A 23,244-nucleotide genomic window follows, 5' to 3' on the forward strand; every position below is an offset into this window, starting at 1 on the left:
CATTTTCTAGCAAACAGCAAGATATCAGTAAACATAAGCCATTGTTATTAAGGACAAAGGTTGATAATTGTTGATAAGGACAAAAGTTATTTCTCTGTGACTGGGGTAGGCAGGAAAAGGGAGTGCAGAAAGTGGGATTTTTAAAACCAAATTCTATATTTTCTTTCAAATGTTAAGGATTCTTTCTCCAGGTTATGTTGTTATATTTTCATATACCCATCATCCCTGTTCAGACTTCTCCTAAAAGAGTCAACCTTGTTGGGTGTGCCCTGGAAAAATGGCCCTTTGCCCACTATTCCTGGGTGCACACATGTGGCCCTTTCCAAGAAGCCCCCTCCCCTGTCCTGCCCAGCATTGTAACCCAAGTAATCTGTGCACCTGGGGGCAGGGACCTCCCCTTTCTCTGAGGTCACATCCTAGACCACCCCTTCAAGTCTCCTTTAGACCTTGGGAGGTTCCCAGATACTAAGGTCATGTCCACACCTCCTCCCTGCCCTTTCCCTTACATTAACTCCATTCCCACCAGAAGTAGCCCCCTTTCTCCTTCTCCTCCCCTTTTTCCTTCTCTACCCCTTACCCTCCCTGCCCCTCCCCTTCTCTTCCCTTCCCTCTCTGCATGCCTCCATCTCATGAGGGCTGGCAGTATGCTTCCCCCACTAAACTCTTTTCTGCCTGAACCATGTGGTGGTTTTCTTTTGGCTAAACCTAACAAACCTATTTCCTATTCCTATTATTAGTAAAGTACCTCATTTGCTCCTTAATTTTTTTTTTTTTGGGTCCGGTCGTGGGGCCTGAACTCTGGGCCTGGGCGCTGTCCCTCAGCTCTTCAGCTCAAGGCTAGCACTCTACCACTTGAGCCACAGCGCCACTTCCAGCTTTTTTTTTTTTCATTTTGCTTATGTGGTGCTGAGGAATCGAACCCAGGGCCTCAGGCATGCAAGGCAAGCTCTCTACCACTGAGCCATCTTCCCAGCACCTGCTCCTTAATTTTTTTTTACCACTCTATTGTAGCAATAATATACATTTTCAAGTCAGGTATCTTATGAACTTTCCATGTTATCAGTATTTGTAGTATTAGCACTAGTATTGTTAGTATTAGCATTGTAGTATTGCATTAGTAGTACTCCAATTCTAGGTAAATTTATGCAGGTTTTCAGTTTATTTTTCATAACTATCCAGCCAAGATGCTCATAGAACAAGAAAAATAAACAACATGCATCAAATTCAATTATGAATGACCTATTTAAATAGTTTCCCACTGTTACTCCTAATTTTTTTAAAAAAGCATTTGATGCTAATGTATGAAATGAAGCATATAGTATCATAGACATTTTAAATATTGCTTGGTGTTTTGAATATATAATCATGCCAGCTGTTGATCCACTGAATAGTTTGATCTATCAATTAGGTCTATCAGCATTAAAGCATTTGCTAGCGTTTTATTTAGCACATTATTCCAGCTATAAGAATAACTAAAGAAACTAAATTTTCATTTAATAAATTAAGAGTCCTTCTAGATAGCTTATTGAAACAAGGAAATCCACATAAAACAATATTTTATGTGACTGGCAATAAGATTCAAATAGATATTTCATACTTGTTGTACATATATTTTCTTTAGCCATTTATATGGACATGGATTATGTACAGCTCTTGGCTACAGTAAATAATGCTCTGATGGAATTAGGGTATAGTTATCCTTTAATGTAGTGATTTTATTTCCTCAGAGTATCTGCCTAGAGGACAAATAACTAAGTCACAGAGGAATTCTATTTTAAAATTATTTAGAAACATTCCTATTCTTTCTAACACTTAATAACCTCTTTTCTTGTTGGTAACAATGATCCTATCATTGTGGGTGAGATTTATAAATTGCTTATAAATAAACAAGTAAACAGATTCAAAAGCTCAAATACATAGAAGGAGTGAGCAAAAGATGGTCACCAGAGGATGAATGGGAGGAGGTGAAGGAAATGGGAAGATGGAGGTTAAAAGACACAAACTTTCAGTTAAGTTTGACAATTGTAATTACTTTATTATACACATGCTTATCAAAATATTGTATTTTCTATCTTAAGTATATAATAAACATAAAATTATTTAAATGTCTATCTTTAAAATGTTTCATGATTGATTATATTTTGTCACTCATGGTAACATGGCTAGAATATCATAAACAGAGTAATTGAACTTAGTTATAACTATAAGCAAAATTGTTGCTGAGTCTAAATCATTATGGTATCAGGACCCAGCTACCAAACAGGAGGTGAGATTCAGTTTATGTACTAAACTGTATTCATTAGGGAATACAGAAGTAAAGCCCAAATTTCAAAATAAATATACAATAAATTCTTTAAGAAAAAAAGTAAAGCATACAGGTGTAAGATTTCAGTGTGACAGACATTTGGCTCCCTAAGAACATAAATGATCAAATATATGCCTAGGCACACTAAATATAATTACAATCCTAATTGATATGGCTTTATTACTATATTTCTATGTGTTATAAGACATTTTCACCCATCTTTGGTTCATTTAAACAACTACCAACATCGTGGTTTACATATTTTACCATAAGCAAAAACTGTCCTTGGTCCAGAGTCAACATGTCTATAAAATCAAGATAACAACACTGCTTTACTCACACTAAAACACTTCCACGATGTGAAGTCAATGTTTTAATGTATTACACTTAGTAAGTTATTACATTTATTAAAATACTGAAATATGTATATTTATAATTATCCCTACAGAAGCATCTATAACAGATAATGAATTTCAGTATGATATAGGATGTCTGTTACATTTTAACATTAGAAAAGGTCACCTTTGGAGGGGATGTGGACAGAAGGCAAGCCTACTGCATTGTTGGTGGGAGTGTAAACTTGTTCAACCACTTTGGAAAGTAGTATGCAGGTTCCTCAAAAGTCTCCACATAGAGCTCCCCTATGACCCAGCAATCCTACTTTTGGGCATTTACCCAAATATCACAAACAAGACCATACTAAAGCTACCAGCACAAAACATGTTTATTGCAGCATTATTTACCATAGCTAAGATATGGAACCAACCCAGATGCCCCTCAGTAGATGAATGGATCAAGAAAATGTGGTATATATACACAATGGAATTCTATGCTTCCATCAGAAAGAATGACATTGCCCCATTTGTTAGGAAATGGAAAGACTTGGAAAAAATTATATTAAGTGAAATAAGGCAGGTGCAAAGAAACATAGGTTCCATAGTTTCCCTTATTTGCAATATCTAGTATATGTCTGAGTCAAGCAGAAAAGGTCAGATAAGATGATGTTAAGTGAAATGAACCCCAGGGTATGGACACAAGTGGTTTTTTCCTTTCTTGCTATTGTATACCCTCCCCCACGGTATAACCACTGTTTTCACTGTATTTGATGTTGGTATATTTATGTATACCCTCCCCCGGTATAACCACTGTTTTCACTTTATTTGATGTTGGTATAATTTGGAGAGGGGAAGGGAAAAAACAATTGTTTAAATAGGGATACAGGTGGACCGATTGCAACAATGAGATGTACAAGACTCTGTGTGGAAAAATGAACTTTACAATTCAGGTGAGTGGGGGGGGGGGGGGCAGGAGGAGTGTAGTTGTGGAGATGGAAGGGAAGGAATGGAAGGGAAAAAACAAAGGAGGAGGTAATAATGCTTGATAAGAAATGTACTCATTACCTTGCTCATGTGATTGTAACCCCCTCTGTACAGGATTTTCACAATAAAAAACTTATTAAAAAAGAAAAGAAAAAGTTACCTTAGTAGCATACAGATACATTTACTACAGCTTGGATCATATATTCCACCATACAGCTAACAGAAAGATTCTTTGTATCATGATGGGTATTAAGGACCATTAATGGGGGAGGCATACAACAAACTCAGGGAAAAAACAATGGTAGCTACTATAGACAAGTCCTTATTGACTCACTGTTAATGTATGAATGTATTACTTATACAATGAACTTCCCTCTACCCTCATCACAGAAGAGTACATGATCCAAAGTAAAACAACCAACTTCTCCCAGAAACTTTAGTGTACATAGAAAGGGGGGAGGGGAGAAATTAGTTTCACTTTCAGTTGAATCACTGATGGTATTACACCTCATTGTAGACATAAGCAAAACTGTTCTAATTCCTGGCTTTTCCAGGAATTGGTTTTCAATCTTTTGAAAATCTGGTTACCCTACCCAATCCTTATACTGAGGTCAGTTTGATTGTTTTTAACTGCTAAAATTATTCTAAATGATAACCTGGTAATTTTAAATCATAAGTAATTCTACATAACACCCCATTACTACTTGGGTACATGAAAAGATTCAAGTTTATGGAGTTGCTTCTTCTATGAGAATAACTGGTGATTTGCATGGAGTATTGAATGTTTTAAACAAACTGTAAAACCATGTTTAATAGATAGTTGATATGATTTAAACACTATGGGAATGAAGACAAAATAAACATCAAATCCAAAATAAATATTTTGGAGACTAAAGGTCTCCACATGGAAGAAACTCAGTGTAACTGACCTATAACTTAGTAACTAGCTAATCTCTTAGAAGGATCACTGAGTACCCAGGTTCTCTTGCTTATTAAAGATTTAGAAAACTGACTAGTTCACAATAGCAATAGCCAGGTCAGTCGTGGTGAGTGGGAATCCATATTATGGAATGCACATGTCACTTCTACACTGGTCTTATTCTGCCATTTTATAAATAACCACTCTGAATAAACTCTGAATTGATTATGAATAACTCTATGCACAGACTAGATAATATTATTTCTTTACTTACAAACTTTCTTTGAAGGAAAAATGTTACTAAGGAAAACTCATTCTAGGATCATTCCCTCTGTTCAAGTGCCATTTTGTTTGAAAATGATGAACAAAACTCAACATTATTTATTGTTCATACAACTGGCAAGATTAGAGGTGGGGGCCTACATTGGATATCAAGCAACCAGGCAGGATCAAGAATCTCAGTTTATCAGTTGTGCTTCTTTCTGTACTTTTTATCATTTTCTTGAACTAAAGATAGAAGCCTCAAGTCGAACGCCAGTAGCTCACACCTATAATCCTTGCTACTCAGGAGGTTGAGATCTGAGGATCGCGGTTCAAAGCCAGCCCGGGCAGGAAAGTTTGTAAAACTCTTATCTCCAATAAACCTCCAAAAAACCAGAAGTGGCGCTGTAACTCAAGTGGTAGAGTGCTAGAGCTGAGGGACAGTACTCAGGCTCAGAGTTCAAGCCCCATGATCGACAAAAAAAAAAAAAAAAAAGATAGAAGCCTCTCTTTGATAGAGGACATAACTGGAACAGCATCATGCATATTTCTTCTATTTTCCAGGATCTGGATGTATCGTCCCAAAGAGTCTAACTCACTCAACTTGGATTAAGTGCTCATCTCAGTCACAGCCAGACTTCAGTTATGTTTCAATCCTCATGTACAATGCAATAACTTTCACAGAAGCCCCATCAAAACCTCATGGCATATGGAAGGACCAAAATCCACAGACAAGAGTATTAGTATCAAAACAACAAATACTTATACGCAAAAATTAAGCATTACAATAAAATTCCACTTTGTGAATTTAAGAACTGTGTAAATTTAGCATTAAAGATTGAAAAGACTTAGAAAAATCTTTGAATGAAGTAATTTATCCCAAAATTAACTACTCTAAGAAGTAACAAAAAAGATAAAAGTAATCATACTGTCAGTACTTAATGAAACTCTATACAGAAGCAAAACAGAAAGCTATGCATGGGAAATGTGATTATATATATTTTTTGATGCAAACTAGTAAACTGTCATCTTAAGACAATGAAATATCCATGAACAAAATACACAGGATATAAGAAACTAGATGTGGAGACTACCATTCTAATCATTTCTGCTCACACAGCTGAAATTCCCCCAAACATCTATTTGATTTTCTGCTTTGAGCTCTAAGGCATTACTGGTGTGTTATAACAAACCTCACAAACTTGGGCACAGTTTTTTACAGGAAGGCAAAACTAAGTTGAGGTTACTTAGGAAAACTTTACAGGACTCCATTTCATGGTGGGTGAATCCAATTAACTCACAAAAATAAGGAGGTGGATTAAAGTATAGATTATCGAAGCTATTTACTTTTCTCTTCCTTTAGTTGCTTCCCTTTCACTATTCAATTACCTACTTGAATTCCTAAGATCCAAGTCTAAGGAAACCCAAAACAAACAAGTAAACAAGCTATGAAATTAGATGACATAATAATTAAATATTGTATTTCTCCAATTTCTAGTATATGTGCCAGTTTTAGTACACAACACCCATTATACTGGGTGCTGGAGGCTCTTACCTGTCATCCTAGCTACTCAAGAGGATGAGATCTAAGGATCTCAGTTCAAAGCCAGCCCTGGCAGAAAAGTCACTGAGATTTTTATCTCCAATTAAACAACAGAAAACCAGAAGTGGACCTGAGAATCAAAGTGGTAGAGTGCTTGCCTTGAGCAAAAACTGCTCTGGGACAATGCCCAGTTAGGTTTCAGCCTTGCCCTGTATTCAAGCACATGTAGGGAAGAAAACAGTAACTCTCATTAAAAAATTTCAAAACAGAAATATATTTTAAAAATATAATCTGTAAATGTTTATGTTTGTTATTTAATAAAAAGATCTTGTTGATGTTTTAAATTCACTTACCAACCACTGCTACCACAGAAATCCTAGAATTCTTGATGGGTACATTTACCGTTTATGACATCCTTATCTCCCTCCAACTAACCAGCAGAAAACCAGAAGTAAAACTGGGGCTCATGTGGTAGAGTGGCAGCCTTGGGCGAAAAAGCTAACTAGGGGAGAGACTCCAGGCCCTGAATTCAAACCCCAATACTGGCACAAAAATTTTTTTTGCAAGTTTGTTCATAAAAATAAACGAAAGTAGGTTGGTTGTGTATACTAAAAAATACAAGTATTAATTCCAACAAACTTAGGAATATTTTGTTAAAAATGGCATACGAGTATTTGTTTTAAAAAAATGCTTGTCATCCAAGTACACCATTACTCCATGTCTACTTATAGTAAAGAAAAAGGGAAATCTGAAGCAGGAACAGAGTAAGAAATTTATTTATTTTTAGCTATGCTTCTATATTTCTATTAGCCCATTCAACACATATTTTACTGTAGCATAACACTTTTGTAGATAATTCACAGTTGTGTCCTCAATCTATTCGGTTTTATTTCATTTGGGGAAAGGGCAATTAAATAGCTCCTAAGGAGATACATTCCTGAGTCTTTTCCTCATGTATACCATTGCAGCATGCTGAAAGGTATGTTGTTTTGTTTTGTTTTTGTTTTTGTTTTTTTGTTGGTCCTGGGGCTTGAACTCTGGGCCTAGTCGCTGTCCCTGAACTCTTCAGCTCAAGGTGAGCACTCTACCATTTGAGTCACAGAGCCACTTCCAGGGTATGTTTTTTAATCAATAAATAATGGCCACTTCATTTTCAAAACTCATTTACATAGGTAATTTCTTTTTATTTCTAAACTTACCTTCTTGCTTCTCTTTTTATACTGTCACTATTGCTATCTTACATCAGAACTATGCCATCTAGACAACTGCTGGTATTCAAGATGCTGGTATTCATCTTTAAATTCATTTTAGTTATTTTTAGCCTATGCCAGTTTTACTCATACTTTCCCAGCACTCTCAAGCTCCATCTCTTACTATTTCTGAAGCAAATCTGCCCAAACAAAGCACTTTATTAAGTCTCCCTGGACTTTGAGGTAAACACTGCAGGATTTGCCTTAGGCAAATGCCTAACCATCATTTTGGAACTCTTTACTAACTACCGGAATGTCTAATTTTTGTTGTTTAAAAAATCAAGTATTGGATTTACTCTCCCTTTTTTTTCCCTGCAGTTCCCCAGTGAATCTATAATTCAATTATAAACTTAATCTATTTCACTAAAGTATTTCACTTTAGCTTCAGCTAATGCTTAAAGTGCTAATACATTTTACAAATCACATAGACTTCATTAGGCAAAAATAACCTCTGCAAACATACATATATTTTATCATTCTAATGTAAAGAAATATTACTATGAATAAAAATATTTGGTTTTAAATAATTTTTAGGTAAATCTTGACTGATTTGGTATTTCCATTTGTCTTTTTTAATCATCTCACATTAGACCCAACCATCAGGTAAATATATTGGGAGCTTCCTTTTGAATTCTTCACAAGAACTTTGCTGGGACCAAGTATTTCTTCTTTCTAAATGAAATCATAAGAACTCCAATACACCACAGTGATTATTTAAACACTCAGTTAACATCAGCACCGTTGGCTGGGAAAGTGGCTCAGTGGTAGAGTGCTTACCTTGCATGTATGAGGCCCTGAGCTCGATTCCTCAGCACCACATAAGCAGACAACACTGGAAGTAGTGTTGTGGCCCATGTGGTAGAGCACTAGCCTTGAGCTGAAGAGCCCAGGGACAAAGCCCAGGTCCAGATTTGAGGCCCCACGGCCGACAAAAACAAACAAACAACAACAACATCAGCACCATTGTCCAAAGTGTTTACTGCAATCCATGCAAGGTTGCTGCCATGTTTGCTCTGTTTAAAGAGAACAATGTGTAGTGAAGTCTCTCTATGAAATACAAACTTACACAGCATATGGCATCACTCTCATCAAAGCACTTCTTTCCACAGAGTGGGGAGCGAACAAGGGACCCTTGTACCTGTGGTCCTCATGCTTAAGAGTTCCACTTTTCATTTTAGGGATGTCAATTAGTGTTTACCAGGATTTAACTACACACTGCAAGAAAAGACAGCATTTTTTTGTTCTGTCTTTTATAGCAGTAAAGTGAGATAAGACAGTATAAATTGGTACAAAGCTAAAGAAGATCTTAAGCTTCTTGATATTTACCATTTCAGTTACTTAACTATCTTTAAGACATTTCATATTGAATGTTGAAAATGAACACAACTTAAAATCAGAGCCCTTCTATGAGTTCTTTCTTAAAGCACAAAGATGTGGGCATGTTGAGTAATCCTTTAAAACACAATTAAAGTTACATTTTATTCCTTCTATAACCAATCAATGGGCACAAATCTCAGTAGGCCCCTTTGGACTTTGGAGGCAACATATTTATCATCTAGTTCATTTACCAACTTGTTCCAAAACTATTTTTGAACAAGGCCCAGAATAAAAGAAGGATATACAGCACATTCAGGCTGCTATGCAAGCCTAGGCTATTTGACTCAAGATAGTATTAGTACCTACAATATTGGCAGACAGGAATGCTGGTTGGAGTATTTTGTAGGCCCATGTAGGTAGATGAATTGCAGAGCAAGTCCCTACCATCATCTGCAAGTAACTACTACTATTTTAAGAAATACAAATGATTGTGCCCTTATCAAAGATTAGGTGACTTTAGGTCTGTGGGATCATTTCTGGATCTTAAATTCTATTCCATCGGTCCTCAGGCCTTTTCACGTGCCAGTACCAAGCTGTTTTTATAATAGCTTCATAGTAGTACTGATATTCCTCTAGCACTGTTCTTCCTGCTAAGGATCATTTTTGCTATTCAAGGTCTTCCATTATTCTATATGAATTTTTGGATTGAAGATTGTTGTTGGGATATTGATGGGTACTGCATTGAACTGGTAGATAGCTTTTGGCAGTATTGCCATTTTTAAGATGTTAATCCTCCCAATCTAGAAGCATGGGAGGTTTTTCTACTTCCTTAAGCTTGCTTTAATTTCCTTTTTAAGGTTTTAAAGGTTTTCATCTTAGTGGTCTTTCACATCTTTGGTTAATGCCTAGAGTTTTTTGTTTTAAATAATTTATTTATGAATAATAATATAGCTATTATAAATAATCACTAATAATTTTTTATTGTCAAGATGATTACAGAGGGGTTCAGTTACATAAGTAAGATAAGAAGCACATTTCTTGTCAAACTTGTTTCCCCTTCCTTGTTTTCTTCTACTTTCCTTCCCCCCAGACTCCCCTCCAAGTTGTAGAGATCATTTCCAACGTATTGTCTTGTATATACCTCTGTTGCACTGGTTCCCCCCCTGTCCTTTGTCTCAACATTCTGTTTGTTTTTTTGAAGCTATTACAAAAGGAGTTGTGTTCCTGATTTCAGCCTCCTTCTTCTCATTGTTGGCATACAGAACAGAGAACTCAAGTTAAATCCTTAAATCTCCCTGCACTATAATCAACTCCAAATGGATTAAAGACCTTGAGGTAAGAGATATTACAGGAAGAGATAGGGGAACCACTAGGACTCCTTGGCACAGTGTTGAAACTTCCTAAATAAAGATACAGAAACACAAAAAATCAAAGAAAGGCTAGATAAATAAAAACCAAGGCTGACTGCATTAAACTTCAGAGCTTCTCCATGGCAAAGGACATAGCTAGCAAGATCAATAGAAAGCCCATGGATTGGGAGAAGATCTTCATAAGCTATAAAACAGACAAGGGCCTCATAGCAAAACTATACCTGGTGCTCAAAAAATTAAACTCCCCAATTAAAAAAAAAAAAAAAGACAAAAAAAAAATTAAACTCCCCAAAAGCAAATTCTCAAAGAAACAACCACCCCATTCATAAGTGGGTTAAAGAATTAAAAAGAGACTTCTTTGAAGAGAAAGTAAGAACAGCCAATAAACACATGGAGAAATGTTCAAGATCTCTGGTCATAAAAGAAATGCAAATCAAAACTACATTGAGATTCCACTTCACCCCAGTTAGAATGGCCATTATCAGGAAAACAAATAATAACTGATGCTGGCGGGGATGTGGCTAAAAGGGAATACTACGACACTGTTGTTGGGAATGTAATCTAGTTCAACCACTCTGAAAAGCAGTATGGAGGTTCCTCAAAAGACTAAACATAGAGCTCCTCTATCATCCAGCAATCCCACTCCTGGGTGTTTACCCAAATGGTCACAAACAAAGCCATACTAAAGCTACCAGCAAAACTACATTCATTGCAGCATTGTTTACCATAGCTAAGATATGGAATAAACCCAGATGCCCCTCAGAGATGAACGGATCAAGAAAATGTGGTATATATATATATATATATATATATATATATATATATATATATATATATATATATATGTTCCATCAGAAAGAATAGCATTAGCCCATTTGTAAGGAAATGGAAAGACTTGGAAAAATTCCCATTAAGTGAAGTAAGCCAGAAGAAACACAGCCTCCATGGTTTCCCTCATTTGTAATAATTAGTATATGCCTAGGATAGTCCTAGCAGAAGTTTCACAATAGCCTATATGACTATATAAAATGAATGCTAATCAAAATGATCACCATGATATGGAAACAAGAGGGTTTTTAATGTGGTTGTTTTCTTTTCCTTTTTTCTTTCTTTTTTTAGTTAATGTACTGTTTGCAATTTTTTTTTGTCTTTCTTTATTTTTCTCCTCTGGCTTATTTCATGTGGTTTCTGATTTCAGTACCCTTTGTCTTGTATGTAAGTTTGATCTGGGGAAGGGAAGGGGAATCACAGAAACAATGGGATAAAGGGTGATCCAATGCAACAGCTATCCTTACTAGACACTATGTTGGAAATGAACTTTACAACTTGTGGGGGGGGCTCAAAGGGGAGTGAAAATGGGAAAAATGTGAGGAAGTAAAACTATTTGCAAAGAAACGTACTCATTACCTTACTTATGTAACTGTAACCTCAATGTACATCACCACTACAATAAACTTATTTAAAAAAGAAACACTGACTGGCCCATTACTGATATATTTTAGAGACTGAATATTTAACCATACTGTATTCCCATGTAACCTAAACTGTCCATCATGAATTGGGTGTTATTTGACACACAGGGCCACATGATGGGCACACACAACCAAACTCTGTCATCAAATAAATATAGCATATCTGTAATCAAGACTCAGCAGACCCTGATGGCAAAAGTTACTTCAGCCCAAATGCCTGAAATTCTTCTCCTATACATTACTTTCTCTCTCCCAATCAAGAATTAAGATATTGTGGGTTCTTTATAATCAGTTGCCACAAGAAGAGATAACCCAAGCCTGACAAGAAGAAAAGGTCTCTTTTAGGATGGCAGGAACTTTCTTAGCTTTCAACTATGACAAGTTAATATGGTAAGTTAATAAAGTAAGGAAGAATGAATGACAGTGAAATCTACTGAGGGAATTCCAACTAGTCACAGACTTTTTTTTAAAAATTTTTATTGTGAAAATACCATACAGAGGGGTTACAATTACATGGGCAAGGTAATGAGTACATTTCTTATCAAGCATTGTTGCTCCTCCTTTGTTTCCCCTCCATCCCTTCCCATCTCGGGCGGCCCCCTCCCTCCGCCCGGCAAAGGTGGAAAGTTTGTTTTTCAACATAACAACTTGTACATCTCATTGTTTCAAGACTTTTTAACCAACAGTGGCTGAAACTAGGCTGCTACATCTGTAAAGTGTCTCATGCTTGAGTGGTTTTGTAATAGAACTTGTAGGAGAGGAAACTGGAGGGATATGGGACTCACTAAAATTATCCTCCAAACTATTTTCAGTGAAGTTACTGGGACTTTAAGGATTGATGAGGTGAAAAACTTTGAGCTATAAAACTATAAGGGCTTATACTGAAGGAGAATTCTGGTAAGACTTAAAATAGGCTCCCTGTACTTCACAAAAGGTCTCATAAACATAGGAAGAACCCTAGCTGATCTTGAAAAAGCTATGAAAAATGAGTGACTTTCCAAATTAGAAAGAAAAATAAGGAACAAACCAGTGCATGTCTACTACAATATATTATATATAATATAATGTATTATATTATATGCTATATATTATATATAACATATTGCATATTAACATATATTATATATAGTATATTATATTGATTTGATGTTTTCTCTTTCATATTCCTCTATGTTAATATTATCTATGAGCCTCATTTTTCTATCACTGATTATAAACTCCAGGAAATCAAGAAATACAACTTTTTCTTTCAGTTCCTATATTCTACTATATTCTTGTAAGAATATCTTCAGACAGAGAACAGATATCCAATAAACACTTTTGGAAAAATACATTTGTATTTGGTAATTTCTAAGATTTTGTAATTACACATATTTTATCACGTGAATTTATTCAGTTTTTACAAATAAAACCCAAAATAGGAATTTGGGAAAAATTTTAAAAGACTGCAAATATTTCTTCGACAGCAAATATCTGTGATAAACAAGTTTCCCTATATTATCTTGTAAAGTTAAAATTCCATTTTGCTTATAAAATTAGGAAACTGCTCAGTCACCATATAGAGGTACTTTTTAGTATTGTTATTCAATAGATACTGGTGTTGTAACAGTCATGATCATGGTCTAGGCCAGCTTAGGCATAAATGAAAAATGAAAAATATTTAAAACAGAGACAGAGGTGTGTGTGTGTGTGTGTGTGTGTGTGTGTGTGTGTGTGTGTGTGTGTGTATGTATGTGTGTGACTGTGTGTGTGTCTCATATAGTAAAGCTCCAGCATGAGGACATGAGTTCAAACCTAGGAACCTCAAGAAAAAGAGAGAGAAAGAAACAAAAAACTTTGGACAAATGAACAGTTGGACTAACTTGCTTACAAAATACACTCAATTCCAAGCTTCTAAAAGAAAAGGTACAGAGGCACAGGCATGATTAGATTTGTTTCATGCTCAAGCATATATGTGACAAAAGTCACTTTTGCCCATTCAATTTGTTGGTACTCAGATGTATGAAACCTTTCCTATTTGCAAGAAAGCCTGGAAAATAGCTATCCAGAAAAATGTAAATAAATATTTTAGTAATAATTACTAATCTCTGTAATAACATTTTACCTGAATTTGAATTTCCACATCAATCTGACAATACCTTGTTGGTATATGACAAACTTTTTATAAAAATACTTTCTTTTTTATTTTTAATTTAATTTTACTTTATTTGTGAACATACTGTACAGAGGGGTTACAATTACATGGGCAGATAATGCGTACATTTCTTACCAAGCATTGCAGCCTCCTCCTTTGTTTACCCTTCACCTCCCTTCCCAGCCTCCCCCCTCCCTCCCCAATCCCAATCCTTCTCCTTCCCCCCTCTTCTTCCCCCCCCCCCCCACGGACATTGTAAAGCTCGTTTTGGACATGACAACTTGTACTTCTCATTGTTGCAACAGGTCCACCTGTATCCTTAAACAACTGGTTTTTCCCCATCTCCTCCACAAGTTATACTGACATCAAATATAGTGAAAGCAGGGGTTATACTATGGGGGAGGGACATACAAAGCAACAAAGAGATAATCTTATAAATGCGTTAGAAACACATGCATGAAAGAAAAAAACATTAAAATACATATCTAAGGGTTCATTTTCCTGACATCACATTCTCTGACTTTTTCCGCTTGACTCATACATATACTAGATATTGCAAATAAGGGAAACCATGGGACCTATGTTTCTTTGGGCCTGGCTTACTTCACTTAATATAATTTTTTCCAAGCCTTTCCATTTCCTAACAAATGGGGCAATGTCATTCTTTCTGATGGAGGCATAGAATTCCATTGTGTATATATACCACATTTTCTTGATCCATTCATCTACTGAGGGGCATCTGGGTTGGTTCCATATCTTAGCTATGGTAAATAATGCTGCAATAAACATAGTTGTGCTGGTAGCTTTAGTGTGGTCTTGTTTGTAAACATTTGGGTAAATGCCCAGAAGTAGGATTGCTGGGTCATAGGGGAGTTCTATGTGAAGTCTTTTGAGGAACCTCCATACTGCTTTCCAAAGTGGTTGAACAAGTTTACACTCCCACCAACAATGAAGTAAGGTTCCTTTCTGTCCACATCCCCTCCAGCATCTGTTGTTGTTAGAGTTCTTGATTTTTGCTGTTCTAACTGGAGTGAGGTGATATCTCAATGTTGTTTTGATTTGCATTTCTTTTATGGCTAGGGATGTTGAACATTTCTTCATGTGTCTATTGGCCATCCTTCTTTCTTCTTCAGAGAAGTTTCTCTTTAAGTCTTTCGCCCACTTATTTATTGGGCAGTTGTTTCTTTGAGGATTTGTTGTTGGGGGGTTTAATTTTTTGAGTTCCAAGTATATTTTAGATATGAGACCCTTGTACGTTGTATGGCTAGTAAAGATCTTCTCCCAATCTGTGGGCTTTCTATTGATCTTGCTAGTTATGTCATTTGCCCTGCAGAAGCTCTGCAACTTTATGCAATCCCATTTGTCCAACCTTTCTTTGATTTGTTGTGTTTCCGGGTCTCTATTCAGAAAATTTCGGCCTGAGCCAAGGAGACCTAGGGTTTCTCCTATTCCATCCTGTAATGTTTTCAGAGTGTCTGCTTTGAGTTCAAGGTCTTTGATCCATTTGGAGTTGATTCTGGTGCAGGGTGAAATATAAGGATCTAGCTTTAGTTTTCTACATGTAGTTAACCAATTTTGCCAGCACCATTTACTGAAGAGGCTGTCTGTCTTCCATTCTATTGTTTTAGCTCCCTTATCGAAGATTAGATGGCTATAGGTCTGTAGGTTCATTTCTGGGTTTTCAATTCTATTCCATTGGTCCTGAGGTCTGTTCTTATGCCAATACCAAGCTGTTTTGATTACTATGGCTTTATAGTAGAGTTTGAAATTTGGTATTGATATTCCTCCAGCATTGTTCTTTCCGTTGAGGAGCGTTTTTGCTATTCGGGGTCTTTTATTGTTCCATATGAATTTTTGGATTGCCTCTTCTGTTTCCTTGAAGAATGAGGGTGGAATTTTGATAGGTATTGCGTTGAATTTGTAGATAGCCTTGGGAAGTATTGCCATTTTCACGATGTTAATCTTTCCAATCCAGGAGCATGGGAGGTTTTGCCATTTTTTAAGTTCTGTGTTGATTTCCTTTTTCAAGATTTTAAAGTTTTCATCATAGAGGTCCTTCACTTCTTTAGTTAAGTTAATTCCTAGGTATTTTATTTTTTGTGGGGCTATTACAAATGGAGTTGCTTTCCTAATTTCAGCCACACTTTTCTCATTGTTGGCATACAGAAAGGCCATTGATTTTGGGGGGTTAATTTTATAACCTGCTACTTTGCCAAAGTTTTGAATCAGCTTGAGTAATTTGGGAGTGGAGTCTATGGGATTCTTTAAATACAAGATCATGTCATCTGCAAAGAGGGAGAGTTTTATTTCTTCTTTCCCTATTTGGATCCCCTTTATGTCTGCATCTTGTCTTATTGCTGTAGCTAGGCATTCTAATACTAGATTGAAGAGAAGTGGAGAGAGTGGGCATCCTTGTCTTGTTCCTGAGTTAAGAGGAAATGGCTTTAATTTTTCACCATTGAGTATAATGCTGGCTGTAGGTTTGTCATATACAGCCTTTATTGTATTGAGGAATGTTCCATGGATTCCTAATTTTTCCAAAACCTTCATCATAAAGGGGTGTTGGATCTTGTCGAATGCTTTTTCTGCATCTATTGAGATAACCATGTGATTCTTATTCTTGCTCCTGTTGATGTGATGAATAATATTAATTGATTTGCGTATATTGAACCAGCTTTGCATCCCTGAAATGAATCCTGTTTGATCGTGGTGTGTGATTTTTTGGATGAATTGTTGAAGTCGATTGGCCAAAACTTTGTTGAGAAGTTTTGCATCAATGTTCATCAAAGAATGGGTCTATAGTTCTCTTTCTTTGATGAGTCCCTGCCTGGTTTTGGGATGAGGGTTATGATGGCTTCATAGAATGTGTTCGGTAGTGAGCTTTCTCTTTCAATTTCATTGAAGAGTTGGAGGAGTATTGGTGTGAGCTCTGCTTTGAAGGCCTTGTAAAATTCCGCTGTAAAACCATCTGGTCCTGGACTTTTCTTAGCTGGGAGGTCTCTTATTGCTGTTTCTACTTCAATGCTTGATATGGGCCTGTTAAGATAGTTTAACTCATCTTGGTTTAGTTTTGGCATGTCAATATTTGCTAGGAAAAGGTCCATTTCTGTCAAGTTCTCAAACTTATTAGCATAAAGTTTTGAGAAGTATTCCTTTATTATGTTCTGAATCTTGGTTGTTTCCGTGGTGATGTTTCCATTCTCATCTCTGAAAAATACTTTCTTAATTATTGGTTTGTAATTAAAAGCCCAATTTGTAGCACTTGCCTATTTTCAAGCTAGGCTTCCATTTTGTTTTCCCTATTTACTGGAAAAACAGCTTTGTGCAACATGATATAACCTTCTGCTTTTGGGTTATTAATTGACATTGCTATACATTCAACAGAAAAGTGATCAGTAAAATATTTTAGATGTAATTATCTTCCAAATACAATCTAGAAGTTCCCAATGAATTGGGCTTCCCTAATCTCATGATGAAATATTCATATTCATTATTATATCATATTGTAATTAACAATCCTACCTGCTAATAATTCCAATATAGCCTTTCTCATTTTTATATTTTATTCTTTGCTCACCTTGGCACTGTCTTCCTGTGCCTTCTCTCATTGCTGAACAATAAAAGTCCAGCAGTTAACCTTGGAAATTACAAGGTGTCCTAAATGCTAGTAAGAAGAAATCTTAACAAATTAAAAAGGAAAATGTATTCTGTCTTTCCCTATAGCTGCAGAAATGCAGATTCAATTTTGCTCAAGTGGTACATTAACAACTTACAAAATAATATTAATCTTACTTTTCATCCAAGGTAGGGGGAATGTACAAACTTTTTATTTTCTATTATTAAAACTGTCCTTGGAATTATTAATTCAAAAAAGTAAGACTCTTATGGTCTCAGGGTTATAGAGGATATTTCACTGTCCTGTAGGAGTAAAATGTCTATAATACTGACTCGATGTCTTAGCAGATAACATTTATTTCTATAGTAATAATATTTAAATTTACATTTCAGTTTTGGAAAAGTATTAAATAAATACTTGTAAAATTTATCACTCTATAAAGGAATCACTAAGACTTTCCTTATCTTTCTCATTCACAGACATCAATGGAGGCTTGAAATATCAGATTTTTAAAATGTAAACAAAATGTCTGATTGTTTATTTCATTAAAAACACGACCACAAGAAATGGCTCTCTTCTTGCTAACCATCCTCAATCATCCATGGCCAAAGGAAACTCACTGAATGCTCAGGAGCGAGGACTCTGTGTAAAGAGCAATAGAGACTAAAGTATTTTATATATGTATATATATGTATAATTATATATATACACATATATATGTAAAAATGCATATATTCACATATATTTACATATTACATATATGTAAATATGCATATATTTACATATATGTATGGCAAATATATATTTACATATGTAATATATATTTACATATATGTATTTGCCAGTCGCCATGGCTCACACCTGTAATCATAACTACTCAGCAAATTGAGATCTGAGTATTGGTTTCAAATCCAGCCCAGGGAAGAAAAATCTCAGTGAGACTCTTATCTCCAGTTAGTCACTCAAAATCTGGGAGTGGAGCTGTGACTCAAAGTGGTATAGTGCTTACCTTAAGCAAAAGGAGCTCAAGTACAGTACGTAGGCCCAGAGTTCAAGACTCACAACCAACAAAAATAAATAAATTAAAAAACTAAAACATATATATATATATATATATATATATATATATATATATGGACCTTTGGAAATGACAAGAATATATAATACAATCTTTTGGGAAGTTGAGTATTAGCAAGAGGAGGAGGGCAAATAAAGAAGATATAAGAGGGTAAATACAGTTGAAGAGCTTTATATGCATGCTTGAAAACAAAACAATGAAACTTGTTGAAATACTTTTAAGAAGTAGAGAAGGAAGAAAAACAGAATAACAGAATACATTTGATCTGGAGACATTGTATGGATATACAGAAATATCACAATGAATCCCCCCCACACACCTTGTCCAACCAGTATGTTAGCAAAATATGTTTCACTTAAAATAATTATTTCATTTCAGTTTTTCATTAGGATGGTTTTCCAAAGATAGAAAAATCTGCTATAAATAATAAAAGTATTATATAGTATTCACTAGAAGAATAATATTAAGCCACTGGGATTCATTTTCATTGCAACTGATCTATGTGTAGCCTTAAGTAAGATGTTAAAGTTGTAAGTAGTAGTCGTACTGTCAAAATTTATTGAAATCCTGCTTTGAAGACCTTATACAGTATTTGTGAGGGCAGAACTAACATTTTTTTTTTTTTTTTTTGGTCCGGTTGTGGGGCCTGAACTCTGGTCCCTCAGCTCTTCAGCTCAAGGTTAGCGCTCTACCACTTGAGCCACAGAGCCACTTCCGGCTTTTATATTTTTGCTTATGTGGTGCTGAGGAATCGAACCCAGGGCCTCAGGCATGCAAGGCAAGCGCTCTACCACTGAGCCACCTTCCCAGCCCCAGAACTAACATTTTATTTTTAACACTTGGGGCACATTCAGGATTTTGTCTTATTTTACATTTTAAATTCAGCACATGAAAAGAGAAATGTAGCTTGGTACTTCTAGGCAACACAAGAGTAGGAAATGTAAAAGAGGTAGAAAAAGAGATAATTGAGAAGACCCTAGTAAATTTTAAATCTTATATGCAGATTAAGTCCTTAACTGAAGGCATTCCACTGTTCTTAGAATCATCTCCTTTGAATTACATATGGATGAACAATAAGAAAAATTATAAAGGAAGTAACACACCAAATATTTGCCAACAGTCAGGAACTCAGCTAGGGGATTTGCACAAATTATTTTTTTCTATTTTAACAATGATCTGGGACTTAAGGAGAATCTTTATTCCCTTTTCGTTGATGGAGAAATTGAGATTTGGAAATATAAGTGCTGTAAGTGCAGCTACAAGGTCAACAGATAAGCCAGGATTCATATTTCAGTCTCTCAATCTTCTAAGTCTGTCTACTGGTGTTACATGGGAATTCAATCAGCAATGTACAGAGAAGCCATACTTTGAAAGGTAGAATCTGGAGTCTTTATTACAAAGCCAGAAACTGTGAGTGGACTCATGTCCCAAAGAACTCATAGCCTGGAATGCAGTATATAATACAAAGCTTATAAAGGCAAAAATCACATGACTGGCATGAGAAACTAAACCTATCAAAAGCATGTTTAGAGAAGCAAAGTAAGCTAGGTAGAACTATTTGGGGCTTAGGGCAAGAATTCCCTGGAGCAAGACTTTCATGGAACTTAGGGCAAGAATTCCTGGAGCAAGACTTTCTCGCAATTTAGGACAAGAATTCATTGGAGCAAGACTTTCCTGGAGCTAAACAGCACGACACATCTGCTTGTCTCCATCATTTATTAAGACGCCATGATGGCAGTAAAGACAAGATGGCATTAGAGTATCGATATCCATGTCACTAGGATATCCTAAATAAACTCAAGCATAACCTGAATAGTGACATTTTCATTGTCTTTTCCCCCCTAACTTCTAACATTCTTTAGTTGAGCAACTTAACAGGCTCTAAACATTCTGAATAATCAAGGCACAACCTAGGTCCCAGAATAAACAGAAAGTCTTAAAATACTTTCCAAAATATAGCCCAGCTACAGCGTTAACCCAATGAAATGTCAAGAAAACCAGGAGATGGGAATAAAGCCTCCAACAGGGGCATCTGAAAGAAGACCAGACTCCCTAATCAACTCAGTAGATTAGAGGATTATTGAGGAAAGTTAAGGGTCACCCCACCTAGACTCTCCTCAAATATAGTTTCCCCCTAGATTTAGAACTTGCTTTGTATATGAGATGTTTGAATAAATGGATATGAGATGTTTGCATATGAGATATTTGAACCTACACATTTTTCAACAGAACATTAAAAAATGAGCTGATTAGAAATTTAAATTTCAGAAATGTTCATCCTTGCAAAGGAGATAATTACTTCAAAATACTATACAAAGACACCTAGAGAGTCTTCAGATGCTTATTACAATGGGAAACTGCACTACTAACATTCTACCAGGAAGGAGAATTTAAAACAGAGTAAGAAGTCAAGTAAGAATGTGCATAGGGAAAAAGCATATCAATTCTAGATGATGCACTGTCCCTGTATGCATTCAGTGACCTTTATTAAATCTACTTATTAATCTTCAATCTTCCAGGAGGTGTAAAGGGTCAATGTGTCAATGTCTCATTGGTGGTCCTCTGGTCAGAGAACTGCTGGGAAGTCTGTGGAATATATGAGCAAAGCAGAACCTTCTTTTCCTAGACCTCAAGCATTTTTAAATGGAAAAACAGGTAATTATATAGAAATGTGTTCATTACTGAAGCCAGATACACAGATTATATTATTCTGGACAAAGAGAAAAAAAGGCTGGACTCAAAAGTTAAAACAAAAAGCAAACTGGAAAGCCAGACAAGCTCACATTCCACCATGCCCACTTTTTAATGTTAAGTTACAAGATTAAGAGATATTGGAGGCCTATATAAATCTGCATTTTGGTAAGACATAGTAAAAATTTGGGTACTCCTCATGGTTAGGAAAAGACAAAGAATGAAGGTATGTCTGGCAAAGTTCTGAAGATTACCCATGCTTTGGGTGGGTAGAGTTTTGGGTAGGCCTAACCCATCCTACCCACCCAAAACCATTGTCTCAGAATTAGGAGTCTTTAAGCTGACAAACTACATGTATCTACCCAGCTCAGAAACTACAAAAGCTACAGATAAGAAATGTCATTTTGAGTCTTTAACTCCTATTTTCTTCAAGGGAAGTAGGAAATGTTTCTTTTCTCCATTGCTACCTACTTTAATAATATTTTACTCAAGTCCTTGCTAAAACTTGTGTGATTTGTATTACCTTGAGTGACTCTCTTTTTTGAGAGACACCTGGATATGTTTTGCCTAATTAAAGGGATCTGTGGTTTTGCCTGGAACCTAGGAAAATGAGGAAAACCCTTATCTATCATGTGGTGACTATTACTATGGTTGGTGCCCTTTAGCATGGCAGACATATGAGTAATCATCTGTATGAAATGTACCACAAACAGCACATCAGTCTTGTATGCAGAAACAGATCTAACCACTTCAGACATGCACTGTTGCCAGCAGAACTCAGTTTTTTTTTAAATGCCAAGATAAGAAACAATTTATTATAGAGAAAAGAAAAATTTCTCATCCAAAATATCTGTACAACTTTGCCACAATCAATATACATGAACTGTACAAATTTACACCAGTTCATAATTTACCAAATAAAAGATAACTAACAAAGTTCACAAAATAGATGGTGGTTTGTGGAAAAGACTTTTACCCAATTAAGTATAAGGAAAGTTACAAACCAGACCTCCACTTACTAAAAATAAGAAGTTTGCTCAGTCTTAGAAAACTACAAGCTAGCAAATGTACAGAGAGCTGGCTGGTGCTAACACCACAGTTGAGACAGTGTCTTTAATTTTTTTAAGGATCTTTTTAAAAGCCTGTTGCCAAGGCAGATTCTGGTCACTTGCTACTTTCAAAGCCAAAAACACAATACAAGGTCTGACCATTTCCCCAGGTCATGCTTACTAGTTTGTCTTTATGTACATTTATACATATTTAAGTGCTAGGTAAAAGTCTTGTCATAAAGTTTCCAGTACTACCATGTTTAAAACGTTGAGCTTTCCTACTGAGCTGCCAAAAAGATTACTGATAACAATTTCTAGTGTTACGAGTGCGAATTCCTCTGCAAGATCTATTGCAGAGAAGGGTTCTTAGAAATACAGATTTTCCTTAAAGGGACTGATGTCAAAATTTAGGTATAATGTCTGGGAGAAACAGGGACTTCACTCCCTAGCAAATAAAGTGATCATTTTACTTGGACTCACAGGCCATTAAATCATTCAAAGGTACTGTCCAAACTATGGCACTGTTATTTATCTTGTGCCAGATCTTCACAGCTATGACATGGTTTTAAATCCATAATCCATCCCCAAGAGGAGCCCACCCAAAGCAAAAAAATCAAATTTATCCATCCATTATAAGATGATCCATCCATAGACTACATCTTAACCCAATACAGTCATCATACTGTAGTTTTTGGAAGGGCTTGTTCTGCCCAAGAGCAGTTCCTCCTTACAGCTGATTCTGCTGTCTACCATTTGCATGTTGGAGCTGTTTTGAGTGCTACCTCCTGCTGGTGAGGCTTCATATAGCACATAGATGGAGCCATCCTCAAAACTCAGTTTTAATGTCAGTTATTTTTCCTTAGTCTGTTGTAAGAAAACTCAATCATGAGAAACAGAGAAGCCACCACCTAAAAGGCCAA

General features: G+C 35.9%; 1 long non-coding RNA gene across 1 annotated transcript; it reads left to right on the forward strand.

The window, feature by feature from the left end:
• The first annotated feature begins 1,425 nt into the window (after positions 1–1,425).
• Positions 1,426–22,754, forward strand: LOC122106724. The gene is made up of 3 exons (XR_006147235.1): positions 1,426–1,436; positions 19,113–19,118; positions 22,308–22,754. It is a non-coding gene; the product is annotated as an uncharacterized LOC122106724 (long non-coding RNA).
• The last annotated feature ends 490 nt before the right edge of the window (positions 22,755–23,244 follow it).

Source organism: Dipodomys spectabilis, unplaced genomic scaffold, assembly GCF_019054845.1.
Source record: "Dipodomys spectabilis isolate Male_0828 unplaced genomic scaffold, ASM1905484v1 ptg000043l, whole genome shotgun sequence".
Lineage (NCBI taxonomy): Eukaryota > Metazoa > Chordata > Mammalia > Rodentia > Heteromyidae > Dipodomys > Dipodomys spectabilis.